The 21,074-nt window shown below is 45.7% G+C and overlaps 1 pseudogene; it reads left to right on the forward strand.

The window, feature by feature from the left end:
* The first annotated feature begins 1,700 nt into the window (after window positions 1-1,700).
* LOC147431785 (uncharacterized) lies at window positions 1,701-20,074 on the forward strand (annotated as a pseudogene).
* Window positions 20,075-21,074: the final 1,000 nt, after the last annotated feature.

A 21,074-nucleotide genomic window follows, 5' to 3' on the forward strand; every position in this document is an offset into this window, starting at 1 on the left:
AGCTTCCACAAGAGCATACATCACTCTCAACTGCGTTGACAAGCTCCCATTGCGTTCTCACAAAGCTTCCAAACTTTCTTGATCTCTCCACCGCTGAAAGCAAGCAAGATATCACCTCGGAGCTTGATGTCGACATCCTCTTGCTCCTTGTCATCATCGTGCGCTTTGATACCGCTTGTGATGATGTTGGGTGCAGAAGACATGCATTGTAGATGGAGCTTCTCACCACAATGTGAGAGAACCCCTTATTCTTCTACCTCCTAAAGAATAAAGCGTGTGCACAGGTGATGGACGATCAGACGTCTCTAGCACATCTAGCCAGGGTAAGAGACACGCCGCCTTTATCCCAATACTTCCTTGTCAATTAGAAGGTATCACACACGTTTGCTAAGGTAATGTGGTCCCTTATCATAAACATTAGTGACTTGGCCTATTGACTGGGGTTACCTCCACACTGTCGAGTTTATCCAATGTTATATGTTGGTGAATTAAAAATATATATTTCTAAAGATAATAAAGTAATTGATGGAACTATTCTTCTATAGGAACTAGCAGAATATGACCATAGTCTAGACAAGATATCATATATAGGAGAGAGAAATGGTTGAGAAACCATAACTCCCAAGAATGTTTAGTTTCCTAGAAAGGTTTTCCACTTACTCACGCTATTTAGAAATGAGAGGAGTTCGTTCTCGTCAACACTTCTCAGGGTCCCATCTGCACGAACGTAAATAAGGCGTCAAGAGCATCCGCAGTTCACAAGCCAGGCATCTCGTTTGCTAGCATACTCAAGGGGCCTAACTCTAAGGATTGTGGAAAAGGCTCAGCAGAAGGGTTGTCGAGTGAAGGAGATATCGAAAAACTGCAGAATACAAGAGCTAGACTTCAGCAAGAGCTTAAGGAAGTCAACAAAATGATTGAATCTGGCCCTAACACCAACAAAAGAACTAGCTCCCAAACAGATTGTAGTGGGTTGGTGGAAAACGGGTTGGCAGATCGGGTCTTTTTCGCTTTGAAAAAGTCTTTGTCCCAGCAGGTGGAGGATGACGAGGCTATTACTGTAGCGATTCCACCAACAATTATCAAAAAACAGTTAGCCAGGCAAGCTAAGCTCACGCTTGTATTTGGGTTCAATGGAAGAATCTTGAATAGGTATGAGATGATTCAATGGCTTCAAGGCCCTCAATTCTTGGTCATGGAGGAGCAGTTGAAAGTACTTGTTACCTAGCTAAAGAATTCTACTCAGTGAGATTCAAAGAGGCCTCCGATGTGGAAAAGATCCTTGACAAAGGCCCCCTAGTATTTAATAGGACTACAGTTTGTGTGGTGCCTTGGGAGCCAGTGTTCGACTCAACTAAATCTTTACAAGGGTTTCATCCGGTTTGGGTTGAACTTGTGGGTCTAGCTGGCTGTGGGAAAATCTCAAGATGCTTGCTAGCCAATTGGGCACTCCCTTATTTATACCTAGCAAGAAAGGGTTTGGTAGAACCTCAAACAAGGTTTGTATAGGTTGGGATGTGCCTAAAACTCCACCTAAGAGCCTGGTTATCAATGTCGGATCAGGGCTAGTTACTATTCTGCTAAACTTTAGAACATACTTTGGGGCATGTTTTGAATGCAACAACTTTTGGCACTTCGCCAAGGACTGCCCCTTGAAGTCTAATGATACTGCAGCTCTAGTAGCACAGGCCCCCAGTAAAATGGAATCCCCAATGGAAGGTCTGGAGAAGCAAGGAGGCAGTAACGAAGGGGTAAATGCAAAGAAGGATGAAGGAGGTATGGTATGTGACAAAATGGATATTAAGATGCAGGATAAGATTGTGGAAGAATCGATTCCCATACAACGAACTTTTGAAGGTGCAGACAATAATAGTAGGGTCATTACTCCCGTTGCTACCCCCAAATTTATGACAGTGACAACCGTGACGGCTATCCAAGTCCCTAGTCTGAAAAGAGCCAAAAGAGTGAAGGCAGTGGCAAGAGACTCCACAGTGCTGCAAGCCGTGAGAACACTTGAGGTGAAAGGATCTAATTCATCCTTCACCCCTTCGAAAGAAAGGGGGGTTCACTGTCTCAATGCACAATCCATTTGCAGCATTGCAAGAAAAGAAATCCCCTAACTTGGAACCCCCGAATTCTCCTGTGATCAAGGAGGGGGGAGGGGGGGGGGGGGATGGAGAATGATTCGGATGCTGAAGAATTTTTTCCTCTGTCCCAATGAACCCCTCATTAATGATGGAGTCTCTCACTATCCAATCTTGGAACGTAAAGGGGTTGAAAACCCGTAAGAAGAGTACCCTTTTCTGGGAGGAAATAAAAAACGAAAAGACACTCAACTGCTGGGCCATCCAAGAACACCACTTAGATGCCCATAGCAAGAGAAAAAAGGTGCTAGGAAAGAAACTGGTATTCTATGGAGAAGGAACTAACAATTTTAGTGGCGTCCTCAACATTGCGAACAGAGAATTGGAGCCTAAGTTGGTTCTTAACCACCCATCCGACAGAACCTTGGGGATTAGAATCAGATGGGAAGGGCATCCCTTCACCGTTGTGAATGTGTAGGGCCTTTGCAATGCAAAAGAAAGAGCTAAATTGTGGATGCATCTTAGAGATACTCCTATTGAAGGGGAGTGGATGTTGGTTGGCGACTTCAATATGGTAGAAAAGAACAGGGATAGAACAAGATCCTCCAGTATGTTGGCTGGCTCGGAAAGGTCTAAATGGAAAATTTTGTGCGAAAAGTGGGCGATGATCGACTTATGGGAGGTCGGCCCATGGAACAGCACGCCTGGTTTCACCTACACAAGCCTCCAGTATGCCCGCACTGCCTCCAGGCTGGACAGATGCTATTGCTCACACCAAGCTGACCGGATACCATCGTTGATGGAGATGAAGGTAGTCCCAGGCAAAGCGTTTCGGATCACATTTCTCTGCACATACATTTTAAGAAGAATAAACAGGAGGAGCAAACCCCAAGAGGTGAGAAAAAACTGTTACTAACAGGGGCACACCTATTCAAAGACCCTCTTTTCAGGAATCTAACCAAGAAATCACTAGGTAAGCTCAAAAAATATGTCGAACTCAACAAGCACAATGCATGGGAGCTCTTTGCTCGGAGCATCCAAAAAGCAATCAAAACCTCGGGCCCCCGATTCAAGAAAGCTAGGGAGGTACACCTTCTGCATCTTATAGCAAAGGTACAAATGCTTACCTCCATAAAGGCCAATGGGCATACTACTGAGGAGGAGCACAAACGATAGCTCGAAGCCAAATCTAACCTTGCTAATGAGCAGTTAGAAGATATCAGAAAGGCAAGGCTTCTCTCGAGGGAGACTTTCCTTCAACTTTAAGCCTCCAATCAAACTCATTTTTTTAGGGCTTTATAAATCAAGAAGAGCCGGTGCCACGTCCGCTCGCTCTATGATGAGAAAGGGACAACATTTCATAACCAGGATGAGATGGCTGGTATGATGTTGAGCTATCTTAGTCAAATCATTGGACGGCGAGAGATCCAGTCCCAAGAAGTGGAAGAAGCCAGAGGGATCTTACGGCAAAGTGTGAAGAAGGAAATTCCCCACTCATAAGCTAATTGCATGGAATGGGCATTCTCCGAGGACGAATGTTCACTAGCATTGTGAGCCCTTGGCAAGGAAAAGTCCCCTGGTTGGGATGGGAAGATGGTGGAATTCTATAGAGAATTTTGGGATGATCTCAAGGCCCCAATCACAAGATTGGCCAATAAAGCCATGGTCGAAGGACCGTTGGAGGTAAGTGTAAAGAGAGGGCTTATCAAACCCATCCCAAAATAGATCTGTTGTTCTCAATTGAAACATTGGCGCCCTATAACGATGATGTCGGTGGCCTACAAAATTATAGCTAAAGTAGTAGCCCTCAGACTAGCCCCCGTACTAAACAAGATCATCTCTCCCCATCAACATGGGTTCATAAAAGGAAGGTCTATTTACGATAACATCTTGGCAGCAATGGTGGGCATTGAATACTCAATTGTCACAAAGCAGAAGTGCATTCTGCTACAGTTGGACCTGGACAAGGCTTATGACAGAATAGCATGGACATATATAGAAGCCGTCATGGAAGCTCTGGGGTTTGGGCCTCGCCTATGTCGGTTGGTACGTGTACTGGGGGCTAGAAGCCAGCTCCTGTTCAACGATAGAATTGTGGGCTCTTTTGAGGTCAAAAGGTCTATTAAGCAGGGATGCCCTCTGGACCCCCTACTTTTTCGCCATAGGATCACATCCTTTAATCATAACGCTCGAAGCTTGTGCGGAACGAGGGGAGTTGCAAGGCCTTGCTTTGCCAGGACATAGCCAACGCCTAGCAAAACTTTTTGCAGGCGATTCTCTCCTCTTCTTGAAGGCATGCCCACAGGTCATCAGAAAAGATCTGGAGATTGTACAAATATTCAGTAGCTTCCGGGTCCCAGTGTAATGTAGAGAAGTCAAGGATAATCTCCCTATCGAAAAATGACTCGTTTGACCCTTCTGCCTGGTCGGGGGAGATTGTCACAAAAGGGAATATGTTCAGACATCTGGGAGCCCCCTTGGCGGTGGACGTAACTCACAAGCAAAGATTTGAGTGGGTGCTTGAAAAAATCAAAACAAAAATGAGTAGGTGGGAGTATGCTCTTCTCCCATTCCCAAGTCGGATAAAAGTGATGAACGCCTTTATGATTCCTTATATTGCCTTCACTAGCCCGCTCCTCAAGATGGCTAAGTGTCACTGGAAAGAGTTAAAACCAGTTAAAAGGTTTTTATGGAAAAACAACACGAAATCCTCCAGGCCATGGCAGTGGGCCCGGTGGGAATCAGTTGCTCGACCGGTGAATCAAGGAGGCCTCGGAATTCTCAACCCTGTGGCCCATGCAGAAGCTTGTTGCGCCAAGTTTGTTGTTTCCTTGGCTAAACAGGATGAAGTTTGGGTTGTCATAGACAGAGATATGATAGAAGCATCTAAACTTGGCTCAGAGGGTGGAAAGTGGAGAGGGGTGGAGGTTCATGACATACTGTTAGCCCCGGAGTGGTCTACCTTAAGACTGGGGGGCAGCTCGGGAGAATTCATAAGAAAATGCAATAGAGCAGCAAGAGTCTTAAAGTGGGGGGAAGAAACAGATACTTCAAGAACTCCATTTTGCATTGGTTCCCCTGGCTGTCCAAAGTTGTAGATCTTCCACAAACTCCCTATTGGATTGAGACAGCCAGGAAACTGAATAACAAGGGTCTGAAGTGACTTGGGCACTTCTAGGACAATGGCAACAAGAGCTGGAAAACCATTGACCTTTTGGTTACCCAGTACCAAGCTTGGAGGTCTTGCTTGTCCACAAAGTGATGAAGGAGCTTGACAATTTAGTGATGCCAATCTGTGATTCGGAGTTTGACTAGAATGCCTGGAAATGGCCCGGAAGCAGTCTCTATGGAAACCCCATCCTAAAAGCATATATCAGGCAATGATGCATAAGAAGAATTGGTCTAGCCCCCTTAACAAGCTGTGGAAAAACCAATGGCCGGAGGAAAGGTGGGAGCAAGTAATGGAGAACATATGGAAGCCAAAGGTTCCATAGCACATGAAGGTCTTTCTAGGGAAGGTAATTGGGGTGCTCTATTGACGGGGGTGAAGATTCAGGAGAGAGGGATTGGATCAGATCGATGCTTGGGGTGCAGGATGGCTAGTGAAGATCTGGCCCACCTATTCATGGATTGCCCAACTATCAAAGGCCTCGCAAGGAAAATATGCAAGTGGGTCAAAAGAACATGGAAAATTAGTTTCTTCAAGACTGACCTTTTCCTTGGAGGCAAGAATACAGGAAGTCTTGCCCTCCTCGTCAGCACTCAAATCGCCAAATACTTTTTCTTACATAATGTATGGCAGACAAGGAACCGCCGTGTGTTTGAAGGAGGTTTGGAGGTGGCAAGCTTCGCAGAAATTACTCAAGAAAGAAAAGTGCTAATATGGATGCTTGGGCACAAGCAACACTCAAAGGATTGGTCTAGGACTACTTGTGCCTTGTTGTCAGCAGATGGAAGGCCTATGATGGGGGAAAATCTTGGCGCGGTAAATAAAAGATTTCATAAGGACAAGTTTTTGGACCTTGTGTATCAAGGAGGAGGCGTCAGGGTGGTGGGGGTGGCTGCCCTAATAGCCGATGTAATTATAGTCCCTGAATGATGTCATGGCTCAACAAGAGCATGACAAGACCTTGTAATTTTTGGGGCTGTTCAATATAATTCACTCACAACTGTGATTTTTGCTATTTAAAAAAAAAAACACTTCCCTACATTGCTAATTGAGTATAATGAAAGGGGAGAGAATGTTAGACGATCGAGGTCACACATGTAGGCAAGGTCGATCGAGTTGGCTGAGAAGTCCAAAGAGGATCAAGCATGCCAAGTGAGGGGCGTCAAGGCTCAAGGCCTAGTTCACGAGAAGATCTCCAAGGGGTATTTTGAAAGGGCATGGGAAGGAGGCCTATGATAAACTCCAAAGGTTGGGTGGAGAATTGAATGCATGTCAATGATTTGTCTTTTCCATAGGAGTGAGGAAGCGCAAGGAAGGCAGGGCGAGCGCACAAGAGAGCAAAGGAGGAAGCAAGGGAGGAGCATCAGAGGAGGTTTGTTCTTCACATTAATGACACTCTACCACAACCTCGACAGAGTGGTCCATAGCATAGTGATCATGAGAAAGGGAAAAGCAAAGAGTTTCCCCAGTTGCTCCGTCGAGGAATCCCAATCCTCGAGCAAGTACTTCTGAGCGCACAAGAAACCGAGCAAGTGCATAAAATGAAAAAAACTTGATGAAGACCTCAATCATTACTCTATAGAGGATAGTGTAGCAAGAAAATACAAAACCCAACATAACCTTGGCACACCCCCCCATGGTTCAAACCGGATGCAGGATATTTTTTTCTACCCCAAAAAAATGGTGCAAAAACTCCATACATAATATCATGTGAGCCATCGTTAATGATTTCCCATGCCCATTCCTCCTTTGCAACCTTTACCTCGGGCCAATACTCTATGTACCCTATGTGCAGATGCATATCCTCTACCACCAATGGTTTCAATGACTGTAACAGACTCAGGCTTATAGCTATCCTCCTCCAACACCACACTTACGTCCACAAAGATTAGCCTCTTCTTCTTCACAACTTTTTGTCTTATATTTGATCTATTCAAATCTTGACTTTGCAAACCCATTTGTGCCATCGAGATAATTTTTCATTATTTTACACTATTTTTGTAAAAATCTAAGCGAGGCTTTTCCTTCTCCTCTTGCTCTCAAGCGGCATTTTTTGCTTCGAGGACTTCCCACAATGTGTGTGTGTGTGTGTGTGTGTGTGTGTGTGTGTGTGTGTGTGTGTGTGTGTGTGTGTGTGTGTGTGTGTGTGTGTGTGTGTGTGTGTGTGTGTGTGAGTGAGAGAGAGAGAGAGAGAGAGAAACTATGAGGCACAACAAGATGAGTACATAATTCATGATGTGATTCCATTACAGAGATAGAGTGGTGAAGTGGTTTTCATCTTAGATTCCAAAGAATATAAGGGAATAAAGGGAATGTCTTCTAAATGTTGCAGAATATGTCCTGACGATTCAATGAAAATCGTTATAAGGCTAAATCTTGTGCATATGCCTTTGTGAATATTAACGTATCGGTTGCTCCCGGTGCTTGCATTTTATGTAGCCACTAATGCATGGTCCATGCGCGCTTGTCTTGATGCCTATGTTTTATATAACAACTCTCTCTCTCGCTCTTGAGTTCAATTCTCCTCGTCGGCTAGATCTTTAAGGTCTCTTGGGATAGTTTCCTACGACGTTAACACACTCTTCTTCTTCTTCTTCTTCTTCTTCTTCTTCTCTCTTTCTCTCTCTCTCTCTCTCTCTCTCTCTCTCTCTCTCTCTCTCTCTCTCTCTCTCTCTCTCTCTCTCTCTCTCTCTCTCTCTCTCTCTCTCTCTCTCTCTCTCTCTCTCTCTCTCTCGTCGATGTACGTAGAGTGCCAGAAGGCAAGACTAGTTGCAAAGGGTATACCTTTCTCCATATAAATATTCAAGAAAAAACATTTTTCCAAACATACAAAATTCTTTTCCTTGTATTTGGCAAGAGAAAATTTCAAAAAATTAGGTTTGTTTTGCGGCTTTTTACACTATTTCACTAGAATCTCTCCTTTTTCCCTTGCCCTCAACTGGACGGCGTGATATTAACCTGAGACACATTTTTCCCAAACACTCCTCCACATGGAGTTGCTCCTGCTCTCGCCTGAAGGCTCTCTCTAAATAACGGACTCTCAAGGATGTGGCACCCTTGAGAGTCGTCCATGTGGTGTTTATGTTTACCTACTAAGCCGGTGCAGTAGGTCACTTCTCGGCACTTGAATTTTTCACAAGGCCCTGCATTTGCACAAAAGGCGATATGTTCAATCACCAAAATTGATTAAACATGTTGGTTTATTCCTAGTAGGTATTGAACCCATGCGCCCACGAACAGAATCATGAGTCGAACCACTAGGGTATAGACCACGGTTGTCAACAGCCTGAGTTCAAATGTAAATGATGTTTAAACCGGGGGGGGGGGGGCTTGTTACCTACCGCACTGCCGGTTACCGGTACACGTGCCTGCCACGTCGGCAGAGATTCCGATATCTAGCTCACACCTCACCTGAAGCCCTGTAAGTGGAGAGGCATGAAGAGCTCTCTCTCTCTCTCTCTCTCTCTCTCTCTCTCTCTCTCTCTCTCTCTCTCTCTCTCTCTCTCTCTCTCCTCTCTCTCTCTCTCTCTCTCTCTCTCTCTCTCTCTCTCTCTCTCTCTCTCTCTTCTAGGGCTACGTAGATGAAAATGGGGGGCCTTTCTCAGCAGCGGCTTCAGGTGTCGTGCTAAAGCAACGGGCGGCTGAAGAAAGGCTTCCTACTTTGATCTGTAAGCCAAGGGGTGGGTGTATGGTATGAGGAGGCGAGGAGGGAAGAAGGCGGAGAGGGAGACTATGAAAGAGAGTTCGAATTTGTAAGGGATAACAAGCCGGGGCTGCTTCCACACAGCATGGATGGGGCCTTTTGTTCCTCTAGTCATTTTAGGTGTCCTTTGCTACTTCTATACTGCAACGTCCAGTCTCATCATCAGTCCCAGCTTCTTGCGCAAGTTAGTGGTCCAAGTTGCTTGCAGCGCTACTTATCATGCGCTCTACGTCGAGGCCACCTCCTGTGCCGACCCTTGCCCCTTAACATACACCAAGATTGCAAAGCACGTCCTGTAGCGGGTACCTCTGGCTTCTTCAGCGTCTTGCAATTGTGAAGATGCACAAGCATCCTTTCCCCTCTCAATTCTTACTCAGCCAGTCCTAGCTGCTTGCAGCTTTTGATAATCCCGCCTCTAGTTCTCAGATATTTGTGTGCATGCCTGCAAAGAAACATCAGCATGGCCACGTTCTTGAAGGATGGCTCCAAAGACCAAATCGTCGCAATAGACTCCAGGGGAGAGCTCACCACGGTAGGCTCCAAGAAGCTCCTGTTACCATATACATGTGGTAGTGATGTGTGTGAACACACTAGGACCACCGGGGCATTTTTTCCCTCTTTACGAGGTTTTTTCCCCCGAGCATTGTATATACGCCCATCACTTAGGGCTATCTATCTTTCCATTGCACACTAAGTTATACACTCTCTATTGTGTGCCTTGAGTTTCCTTCGTCTTCTCCAAGTTGTGTGTGTTTCTTTGCAACCCTAATTCCAACAATTGGTATCAGAGCAGGTTGCGTCCTCCCGGGCTTAGTCGCCAACTGCTCCAGTACACGCCTGCTCACTTTCTCCGATTTTTGATTTGGGCTCATTTCGGCCTTCGTTTCTACTACAGGCAGTACTGCACAAGCTATTTTGTCATTTTGTGCAGAATTTATGTCAGTGCCGTTTTCTGCATAATAGGTGCCTTATAGTCTTCTACGGTTTGTGCTATATAGCACGTGTTGTTCCCGCTCTGTTTCTCCTATTTTCGGGCAGTTCTCACATCAGGTGCAACATTTACCATGGCTGAAACAACAACACAGATATGTTCAAGATGTTTGTTGCTGAGGATAGGTTGGATGGGGACAACTACCCTATGTGGGCTTATATGATGCAACATGTTCTTGTGTCAAAGGGCGTCTGGAACATTGTGCAGGGCATTGATGTACATCCTGGTTCTGAGGATGTAGGCAATGTTGAGGATGTTGCAGGTCTTGCTGCAAGGATTGCTTCTGTTGGAATTGTTTTGTCTACGGCAGAACAAGCTCGTTGGGATGTAAAGGATACGCACGCTCATGCATTGATTGCGTTGTCTGTGTAGAGCACCATTGTTCCTCACATCTGTTCAGCGAAATCTGTAAAACAGGCTTGGGATATTTTGGCTGGCCTTTATGCAAGTCGCAATGAGGCTAAAATTGCTTTGCTACGTAAAGAGTTGGAGTCAAAGATTATACATGAGGAAGATGATATGGACACTTTCCTTGCTAGTGTCAAGGATATCAATGAGCAGCTTATTTCTGCAGGTGAAGTCATTTCAGATAGTTCCCTTGTGCAGATTGATCTTGATGCCTTACCAGATTCTTACCAGACTTTTGCTAGTACTTGGAGACTTATGACCCAAGGAAATCCAGAAGTTGTCAAGTTTGATGCATTATGCACATTGCTGTTGCAAGAGTCAATTTCCAGAAAAAACAGGACTAGAAAGTGTGCAGTTGAACAGGCTTTTATTGCTTCTCAAAGAAAGGGTGGTAACAGCAATGCAGCCACTTCTTATGGTTCTGCTGCGAGTGGCAAAAATCCTGATCCTAATGCTTCTATTGGCAACACTTCGTCTGGCAATTCTGGTATAAGGGCAAAAAGAAGATGCGTTGCCGTTATTGCAAGGCTAATGATCACTTGATCAAGTCGTGTCCTAAGTTGAAGGCCAAAGAGGCTAAGAAGAAAGAGGGTGGTTCCACTGCAAATGCTGGTTCCACTACAAATGCAGCCATTGTTGAGTCTTCTGTGCAAGGAGACTATAATGCTGATGTTGATGCAGAATGGGCTTTTAGCGCAGAGTGCACTTACAATCCTGTTGTCCATGATGCATGCTTGTCAGTTGGTGCAGATTCACATGTGTGGTATTTTGACAGTGGTGCTACAAAGCACATTACCTCACATCGTGAATTGTTTACCTCTCTCGAGTTTGTCCCTCATAGAAATTCAGTCACTTGTGCCAACAATGCCTCTTATCCAGTTCAGGGACTTTGAAAGATTGTGCTTACTGCTGCTAATGGCAGTTCTTTTACAGTTGTTGATGCACTTTATGTACCTGGGATCAAGAAGAATCTCTTGTATGTATCCGCACTTGCTAGACTTGGACTTGTAGTCAAATTTGTGGATGACAGATGTACAGTTCATCTCAGTTTTGGTGATGAAATTGTTGCATCTGGCCTCTTGTGCCATGGGCTGTATAAGCTCACTTTGTATGACAAGTGTGGACAAAATTTTGCAAATGTTGTTGCAGATTCAAGGGCTATTTCAGATGCAAAACTTTGGCATGCACGTTTTGGTCATCTGAATTCTGCCAGTTTACTGCGTTTGCAGAAATCTGATATGGTTGCTTCTTTGCCGCCTCTTGAAGCACATGTCAAGCATGTTTGTGAAGGCTGTATTTTGGGTAAGATGCAACGTTCTAAGTTTCCAAAGGATGGTTCAGTTCGGGCCACATGCAGGTTGCAGCTTGTGCATAGTGATGTTTGTGGGCCCATGCAAACTCCGTCCTTGGGCAATTACCTGTACTTCGTGACTTTCATTGATGATTACTCCAGGCATGCATGGGTATTTCCGCTTAAAGCGAAGTCCGAAGTTTTTATGTGCTTCAAACAATTTCTGGCTATGGCTGAAAATGTCTCGAAATGTACTATGGGCACCCTCCATTCCGATCGAGGGGGGGAGTATACGTCTCATGAATTTAATGCATTTCTGGCTAGTCATGGGATAAAACACCAATGTACAGTGCCTTATACACCTCAGCAAAATGGTGTCGCTGAGAGGAAAACAGGTCACTGACGGAAATGACACGATGTATGGTCAAAAGTCAAGCTTTGCCGCATTCTTTTTGGCTTGAGGCCATCATGTACTTAACAGGTGTCCTACGAAAGCTTTGCAGTCTATTAATCCATATGAAGCATGGCATAATAGAAAGCCTTCTATTGAGCACATGCGTGTTTTTGGCTGTTTGGCATATGCTTTGGTGCCACAAGTGCAGCACAGAAAATTGGATGATAAGGCTGTCAAATGTATTTTTGTTGGTTATAGTGCTGAAAGCAAAGGTTACAGGTTGTATCATCCGCAAAAAAAACGTATTCTAGTTTCACGGGATGTAGTGTTTGTGGAAGATTTTGTTCAGCCCTTGCTGTCATGTACTAGAGACAGTAATGTAAGCTCACAAGACATTTATGACACTTTGTTGCCTCTTTTCAGTGGTGGAAATACAAATGTAAGTTCCAATGAGGCAATACAGCCTATGGGGGTTTCTGAAAATTTTACAGATCAGCCTATTACTAATGCAAATGTACATGATGTACTTGATGAGGAAAGGGCTGAAAATGAGTAGGCTAGAGGTATGCCAAAATGGCTGGTGCACACTTTGCGTGACAGTAAATTGGATGCACCCTAGTCGTACTCGTTCAGGCTCTCGCATGAATCTTATGCATCAGATTGTTATGCTTTCACTGTGTCTAGCTTACATGATGTTGAGGAGCCTCTGTCTTTTCATGAAGCATAGAATTCAAAAAATTGGATGGCTGCCATGCAATCAGAATATGATGCACTCATAGAAAATGACACATGGACTTTATGTGATTTGCCTCCTGGCAAAAAGGCCATTGGTACGAAGTGGGTTTACAAGTTGAAACGCAAGCCGGATGGTGATATTGATCGCCATAAGGCTCGACTTGTTGCAAAGGGTTATGCACAGCAAAAAGGCATAGATTATGAAGAGACTTTTGATCCCACTTGTCGTATGACTACTGTGCATTTTCTATGTGCATTGGCAGCTCATTTTGGTTGGGATGTACATCAATCAGACATTGTTACTGCTTTCTTGAATGGTGACATATTTCAGGAAGTTTATGTAACGCAACCTCGCGGTTTTCTCATAAAAGGACAAGAGGACAAAGTGTGCAAATGTAACAAGGCTTTGTATGGGTTGAAGCAATCTCCTCGTGCTTGGTATGAGAAAGCTGACACCCATTTGGTCAAACAAGGCTTTCGTAATAGTCCAACAGAAAGCACATTGTATGTAAAGCGTGAGGGTGATGTACTTCTCATTGTGATTCTTTATGTTGATGATTTGCTAATCATTGGACCAAATGAGAGACATATTGCTGAATTTAAGGCTGATTTGAATGCCACTTTCAAGATGAAAGATCTGGGGATGTTGCATCATTACTTGGGTATACAGTTTAAGTAGTGTGATGGTGGTATTGCCTTGTGTCAGAAAAGTTACATAGAGACATTGCTATGTAAGTTTGGACTTGAGGATTGCAAACCTATTGCCACTCCCATGGAAAGAGGTTTGAAGTTGAGTCTACATGATGCTGGCGATCCTGCTGATGTCACTCTTTATCAAACTGTTGTTGGCTGCCTCATTTATGTATGCAACACGAGGCCGGATATTCAGTTTGCAGTCTCACAGGTCAGCAGATTTATGCATAGCCCAGGGTCTAAGCATTGGCACGCTGTCAAGAGGATTTTTTGCTACCTTAGTGGCACTTTACATCTTGGCTTGTTTTATCCCAAGGGGGGATCATTTCCGCCAAACTTACATGCTTTTTCAGACTCAGATTGGGCTAGTTGTTTTGACACGCGAGTGTCCACAAGTGGTTTTTGTTTCATGCTTGGCAGTTCATGTATATCATGGTTGAGCAAGAAGCAACCTACTGTGGCCACTTCTAGTTGTGAAGCTGAGTATAGGGCAGTCTTCACAGCTACGGTTGAGTGTGTATGGCTCAGACGCCTTATGGCTGATTTGGGTGTTGGACAGGACACTGCCAACACTATCTACACTGACACTCAGAGCGCATTGGAAATTGAGAGGAACCCAGTTTTTCATGCTCGCACAAAGCCCAGTTTTTCATGCTCACACAAAGCACATTGAGGTGCATTACCACTATGTTAGGGAGAGGCTCTCAGCAGGAGAGATCAGCTTGGCTTATGTGCCAACACAGGACAACCTTGCAGATCTTTTCACAAAGGCATTGTCTCGTGAGAAGCTTGAAGCTTTTCGCAAAGCTTTGGGCTTACTCCCCTTGGTGGACTCCCCTTTGTGGACTGATCATGTCCTTAGGGCATGGCACTTCCCTTTACTCATGTGCCAGCTCTCGTTCACCGCATCACTCCAGGGGGGATTTGTTACCATATACATGTGGTAGTGATGTGTGTGAACACACTAGGACCGCCGGGGCATTTTTTCCCTCTTTACGAGGTTTTTTCCCCCGAGCATTGTATATACGCCCATCACTCTAGGGCTATCTATCTTTCCATTGCACACTAAGTTATACACTCTCTATTGTGTGCCTTGAGTTTCCTTCGTCTTCTCCAAGCTATGTGTGTTTCTCTGCAAGCCTAATTCCAACAGCTCCAGTCATCCAAGAGCACACACGCACGCCACAATATTGTCAAGTTTTTGAAAAAATGGTTTTTGAGAGACTGTTTACGACCGCACGCCGGCGCGCGCGGTCCTTGCAGTAGGTACCTACTAGGAAAAATACAAAAATAAGAAGAATCTGGCGTGGATGCCAATTCTGATCGAAGGGAAGAAAGGAAAAGCAAAAGTCGTCCAGCTGGTGGGTGGACCGAAGCAGAGGCATGGGTTTGAAATTAATTTTTAATTAAATCAAAGGTGTGGAGAGACATCTCTAAAAGTGGCTGGCTGAGGTGGTTAGCACTGAGATATTTGGGCAGATCCGATTAAGTTCAAATGTGCTTATTGATTGTGGGTTTTACTGCTTTGCGTGCGCCAAGGTAGGAAATAGTTTCGAATCTTGGATCTCGAAAGATTCGTGGACAATATAATATAGGAACTGCCAATAGAACCCCCTCGGACTCCTTGCAGTAGTGAGGATTAAATCCTCTCTCCAACAAAAAACTTAATAGATTTCATTGTTTTTGGTCCACATCAAGGGCCCTTGTTAGACGTTAACTCTCTATCGTATGCATATTTTAATACTCACTACTGCAAGCACCGCACACCGACGTGCAGTCCTTGGAGTACTGAGTATTAAAATATGCAGTGTGACAGTGATTGGTCGAGAGAAGCAATCACCTAGGGCACATGTGGATTTTCCACTGCGCGTGACCGGTGAGATGGCACGTGGCCGGTGAGAGTCATGGCGTGGTGAGAGAGAGAGAGAGAGAGAGAGAGAGAGAGAGAGAGAGAGAGAGAGAGAGAGAGAGAGAGAGAGAGAGAGAGAGAGAGAGTATATCATATATAATTAGGGCTGTGGAAGTCATCGTGCAATCAACCATTCCCAACAAAACTTTGATGCAAGGCTAACTTGACTCTGTAGACTTTCAATGCAAGGAGTTTTACTACTCTAGTTTCAAGGCTCGTAATGTTTCTCTCTCTCTCTCTCTCTCTCTCTCTCTCTCTCTCTCTCTCTCTCTCTCTCTCTCTCTCTCTCTCTCTCTCTCTCTCTCTCTCTCTCTCTCTCTCTCTCTCTCTCTCTCACCTTCCCCCCTTGCCCTTTTTTTCTCTAAGCTACCGCAGCAGCAAATTCGCCAAAATGCAACACCTCAAAAAAATTGAATATACATGCTCTTGTTGAAGGGTCATGCGGATGCCAACGTGCGTTCCTACAGCAAGTAATGATGCAGGGCAAACTTTGATTCTTGCCCTTGCTATAGAGTACTTGGTGTCGAGCTTAACAACGGCGAGCTCGTTCGGCCTCGTTGTAGGTTGTTCCCTCTCTCTCTCTCTCTCTCTCTCTCTCTCTCTCTCTCTCTCTCTCTCTCTCTCTCTCTCTCTCTCTCTCTCTCTCTCTCTCTCTCTCTAGACATGGGCACTGCACATGGATTGGCCATCTTGAACGGCCTACAGAGATATCCTGCTGCGGGAGGTTTTACATGCTTCCCACACAGACATGGAGCTAGCATTGTGGATTATGTCATGGCACAGCCGAATCTCATCTCTAGTATCCAGGATCTCACAGTTGGGCCCAGACAGTTCGGGGTGGTAGTGGATCATGCTCTGGTGTCGATGACCATCTCCTTCCAGTTCAGTGTAGCACACAGGCCACGAGTAGCAGCCCCCACTCGCTACACATTCACACGGGAGACGGATTCTGTATACATGGACGGAATCTACAGACGCCTATGCACTGAGGACCCGGGGCGACCTCTAGAGGAGCTAACTACTATACTGACACAAACATTACATGAGGCAGCAGCAGAAGCATACCCACACACCAAGCCTGAGCAGAGCCACCGATCAGGGAGCATGCCTCAGAACAGCTGGTACGATGAGGAGTGCCACCAGACTAGAGCCAGACTTCAGAAGGAGGTGCTGATGGGGGACGTCACTCACAGACAGTCACAGATTGACTTCCGACGCCTAGTGCGGCGGAAGAAGAGGGCTTTTTTGGCTCGACTCGAGCAGGATCTATATCAACTATTCTTGAGTGAGGACTCGCGTGAGGCGTGGCAGCTCTTTCATGAGCAGTCCCCCCCCCCACCTGCGATTTCCTCCGTAGAGACCTGGGGTCAGTACGCATCATCTTTGTACACAGTATCTGGACAGTCGACCCTCCCCGATCCATGCCCACACGCATGTGTCTTTTTCATCGCTAAGATGGTGAAGAAAGCTATTGACAGGATGAAGACTGGGAGAGCATATGATCATGACGACCTAGTCGCTGAGCATTTCATGCATGCCAAAGACCTACTAGCAGAGCTTCTAGCAATCATGTTTAACCGTGCCATGTGTGAGGGCCTACCGGACACTTGGAGCCTATCTACGATCGTACTTATCTTCAAATCAAGAGACCCCAAGGAGCCTGGGAATTATCGCACTATTATGATTGGGCACACACTAGCACGGTTGTATGCATCCATTCTTGAGCAACAGCTGAGTAGATGGGCAGAGAGGGAGGGAATACGTGCAACTAGACAGGCAGGATTCAGGACAGGCTTCTCTACTCTTGACCATATCCTGACACTCAGGGCCATCATCGAGGAAGGCAGATCTCATGGGAGACGGATCTATTGCAGCTTTGTGGACTTCCGCAAAGCTTTCGACACAGTACCCAGAGCTAGACTGATGCGCAGACTACAGGAAATAGGAGTACCCACAGAACTCATTTGGGGGACCATGGCATTGTACAGATCAATAGTAGGGCATGTACGCACCCCGGAGGTACTTTCTACACCGGTTCACTCCACTATTGGGGTGAAGCAAGGCTGCCCGCTCTCTCCTACTCTTTTCGGTATGTATGTGGATGAGATTTTTGACTACATTGACACCGATGGAGATAAAGGGGCTCAGTTGGCAGGGACATGGATTCCACTTTTGTTGTATGCTGATGACATAGTGTTGATCTCTGAAACCCCAGAGGGAATGCAACGTCAACAGGATGCTTTGCATACGTTTGCCCACGAAAGTGGTTTGTCTGTCAACCTGGGTAAAACCAAGGTTATGGTGTTTAATACCACCCCACAGTGGATCAGGAGGTCAGCACCTACATTCACATACTGCCAGGAGACTGTGGAGTACACAGACGCTTACACTTACCTTGGAGTGGTTTTCAGCGGACCTGCATTCTCACTCAGAACAGCAGCTGAGACCAGACTTACTAGAGCCCACGCAGCATTGGGTAGATTGGAAAGGATGTGTTCGTAGGTTCAGTTTCAGGAGCCCCGGACGAAGCTCCGGCTCTTTGACACCTTGGTGGCTTCAGCATTGCTTTATGGAACCGAGATATGGGGACCTTCATTGGATCACCACGGGAGGCAAGGTCGCACAGACGGTTGGGGGAACATGGAGAAACCTCTCGTCTCTATGATCTCGCGGCTCATTAGAGCCAAGGCATCAGTACCACGAGCCATTATCCGAGCAGAGCTAGCGGCCCCCCCACTAGTGGTGGAGGCGCTCGCCAGATCAGTCTCCTTCATAAGCCGCACATGGGAACTTCCTAGAAACAGATATGCTCGCATAGCACTTGAATCCTCTCTACAGTTAGCCATACAAGGAGATACAACATGTTGGTATGGGGAGATGACATCATGGTTTCAGGCACATGGGTTCAGCATCGACAGGCTGCCACCATTCCATTACTCATTGGATGCACCATCTCTCACTCTTACACAGTCAGAGATCACCAAGCTCATCCGCCAAGACCTAACCCAGCTAGACACCATGAGGACATGGATACAACCAGCACAAGAATTGGGCACAAAGATGGCTTTCTACAGAGACCACCTTCTCCAGCTTACAGAAGATGGTTTTGTGACGAGACCCAAATACATGGATTCCCACTTGTCTCATGGGATACGATGTTCTATTGGCAAGTTACGCACATCCTCTCACCAGTTACGGATTGAAACTAGGAGATACAGCGGAGTACCAGCAAAAGACAGGACATGCCCCTTGTGTAACATGGAACCTGAGACAGAGCTACACTATACATGCCGCTGCCCCGTCTACTACGAGATACGAGGACGATTCCACTGCCTGTTCAAAGAGGGTTTTGGACCACTCTCAAGAGTCATGGGATACGAAGATCAGAGATCTGGGTTTGCTTGCTCAAGCTACGCAGACACAGAGATAGCCTGATGAATGGAGAGGCTAGCCAGTCTCAAAGACGGATCACAGACTTTTTCAGAGTAGACACGAGACAGCCGCAAGAGCCACTCCCACAGTAGAGCTCCCCCTCGTCTCACACCAGATGCACACTGATTGACCGATTGATTGAATTGGGGAAATCCAGGCGCCCACGACTGCAAAGAACTACGCAGCATCGACGGAGGCTACGACAGAAAATTCGGAGCACGCTGGCCAGGCATGCACGACGCCTGGTCAGACTACTAACCATGGAGGAAATTGATGAGATTCGCCAATGACCGATGATAGATCTCTTGTGATTCAGCTATCCCAACAAGCCGCCCATTTTTTACTTAGTTTGTTGCTTGGCTCACATCGACCAGCTTAGGACCCCATAGTGTATATCTTTGTTTTGTACTAATGGTAGGTTATTAGGTTATTTTGTTACTCTGACTTTGTATCAGATCCACCACTTTGTAACTTTCGGGTCTCATAGGTCATTATGGCCTTTTGAAGACGTTAATATACCATTTCATTTCATTTCTCTCTCTCTCTCTCTCTCTCTCTCTCTCTCTCTCTCTCTCTCTCTCTCTCTCTCTCTCTCTCTCTCTCTCTCTCTCTCTCTCTCTCAGCCCACTTCAATCCAAATGGATGCTAAGCACTGAGCGAAGAGAAAGAGCCCGTGGAAAATTCCCTTGCAGAGGAAGTTGATGATGCAAGACCTGCAACTGAGAAGGAAGACACAGGTGCCGCATCATCAAGCTTGATGCCGTTGCTGTCAGTACCGGCAAGGAGAATGAGGATGTTCTCATTGACCTAAAGGCCAATTAGCTATACCAATTTGATAAGGACGGCAACTAGTGGAAAGAGAGAAGTATGGGGCAGGTGAAGCTAGTCCATCATAAAAAGACCAAAAACATTCGATTGGTCATGAAATTTATGCAAATCACACAATCATTCCCAATATAAGCTTCTTGTAGGAACATTAGGGCTGTGACAAGGCTTGGGTCAAGCATGCCTCTGATTTTGCAGAAGGAGAGTTGAAAGATGAAATGTTTTGAATTTTCTTTGGGAGTGTGGAAAATGCTCAAGCATTTAAAAAAAGCTTTTAAGGATGCTCAAAAGGAGATGTCGGGCACCCCAAGGGGACAGGTGAGTTTCTTGAGGGTCTAAAAGTTGGCAACAAGGAGGCCAAGGGTGAGTAAGTGAAGGAGGAAGTTGAGGAGTCGACATCACCAGAGAAGAAAGTCGTTGCCTCTTCAAAGGAAAAATGAGTGTCACAACCTTCAAGTCTAGCGTGCGTCTTGACATGTGATGTAAGGACGCCTACTAGAGTTACTCAATGGAGACTTTGACACCGACCATCCTTAGTCGGGCCATGACACCCATCCTCGCTAGAGACTTACTCGGGCCATCATTGAGTACTACCATAATTGCAATGATGTCCAACTCCATGACCGGCACCTGCTGGAGCTGGAGATCATGCCACTAATCGTGCAAGATAAGTAGAGAGAAACAGTCTAGTAGTGTTGCCTATATATGAATCCCACACCTTGTGCGATGTCGAGGTTGAGCCACGTTGCAATGTGCAACAACAATGCTTGTGAGGCCCAATGCTGTGCGACATTGCAAAGGCAGACAACATCTGAGAACCTTTCACTTATACATGGAATGAAATGATAAATTAAGAGTAAACATAGCACAACATGGGTAGATGAAATTTAGATATTCGCTCGGGTTTTAGTTCGCTAGAGAAATCTCGCTCGAGCCATGGTAAGACTCGCTTCGTCGAAGTCATTGGGTCCTATCCAGCCAAAGCAATTACAACAAGATCAACTAAAGGCGTCTTTTACACCCAAATTTTCACTACCGAATACTGACCCAAGAGCTGGATGATCAAAAAGAGAGAAAACATTGTGGAAGTTTGTAGAAAGAACCTTTAAATCCCTCTCGATAGCTCAAAAGAGACGGATGGTAAAGGTGGCAAAGCTAGTGGCTAGTGTGAAGGATCTATGCCTCTACCAACTTTAAGACAACTAGTACAGCCGGTCGCCTTCAGCGGCCTCTCTCTCCCCCCTCCTCTCCCTCTTTATCGCATGCAAAAGGGCTTGTTTTTGTTTTGGACTTTAGCCTTCAGGTCGCAGATTGCAACACGTGTAAAGGGCTCCCCCTTCCGCCATATTATGTTAGTAGATGTTCTCTACTTACCCATGTCCATATTTCGAATGAAGATCATCAGAGAAAGGGAAGACTGGGAAAAGAAGCACGCCATGC

The sequence above is a fragment of the Adiantum capillus-veneris genome, chromosome 21 (assembly GCF_014529385.1).
Source record: "Adiantum capillus-veneris isolate H3 chromosome 21, ASM1452938v2, whole genome shotgun sequence".
Lineage (NCBI taxonomy): Eukaryota > Viridiplantae > Streptophyta > Polypodiopsida > Polypodiales > Pteridaceae > Adiantum > Adiantum capillus-veneris.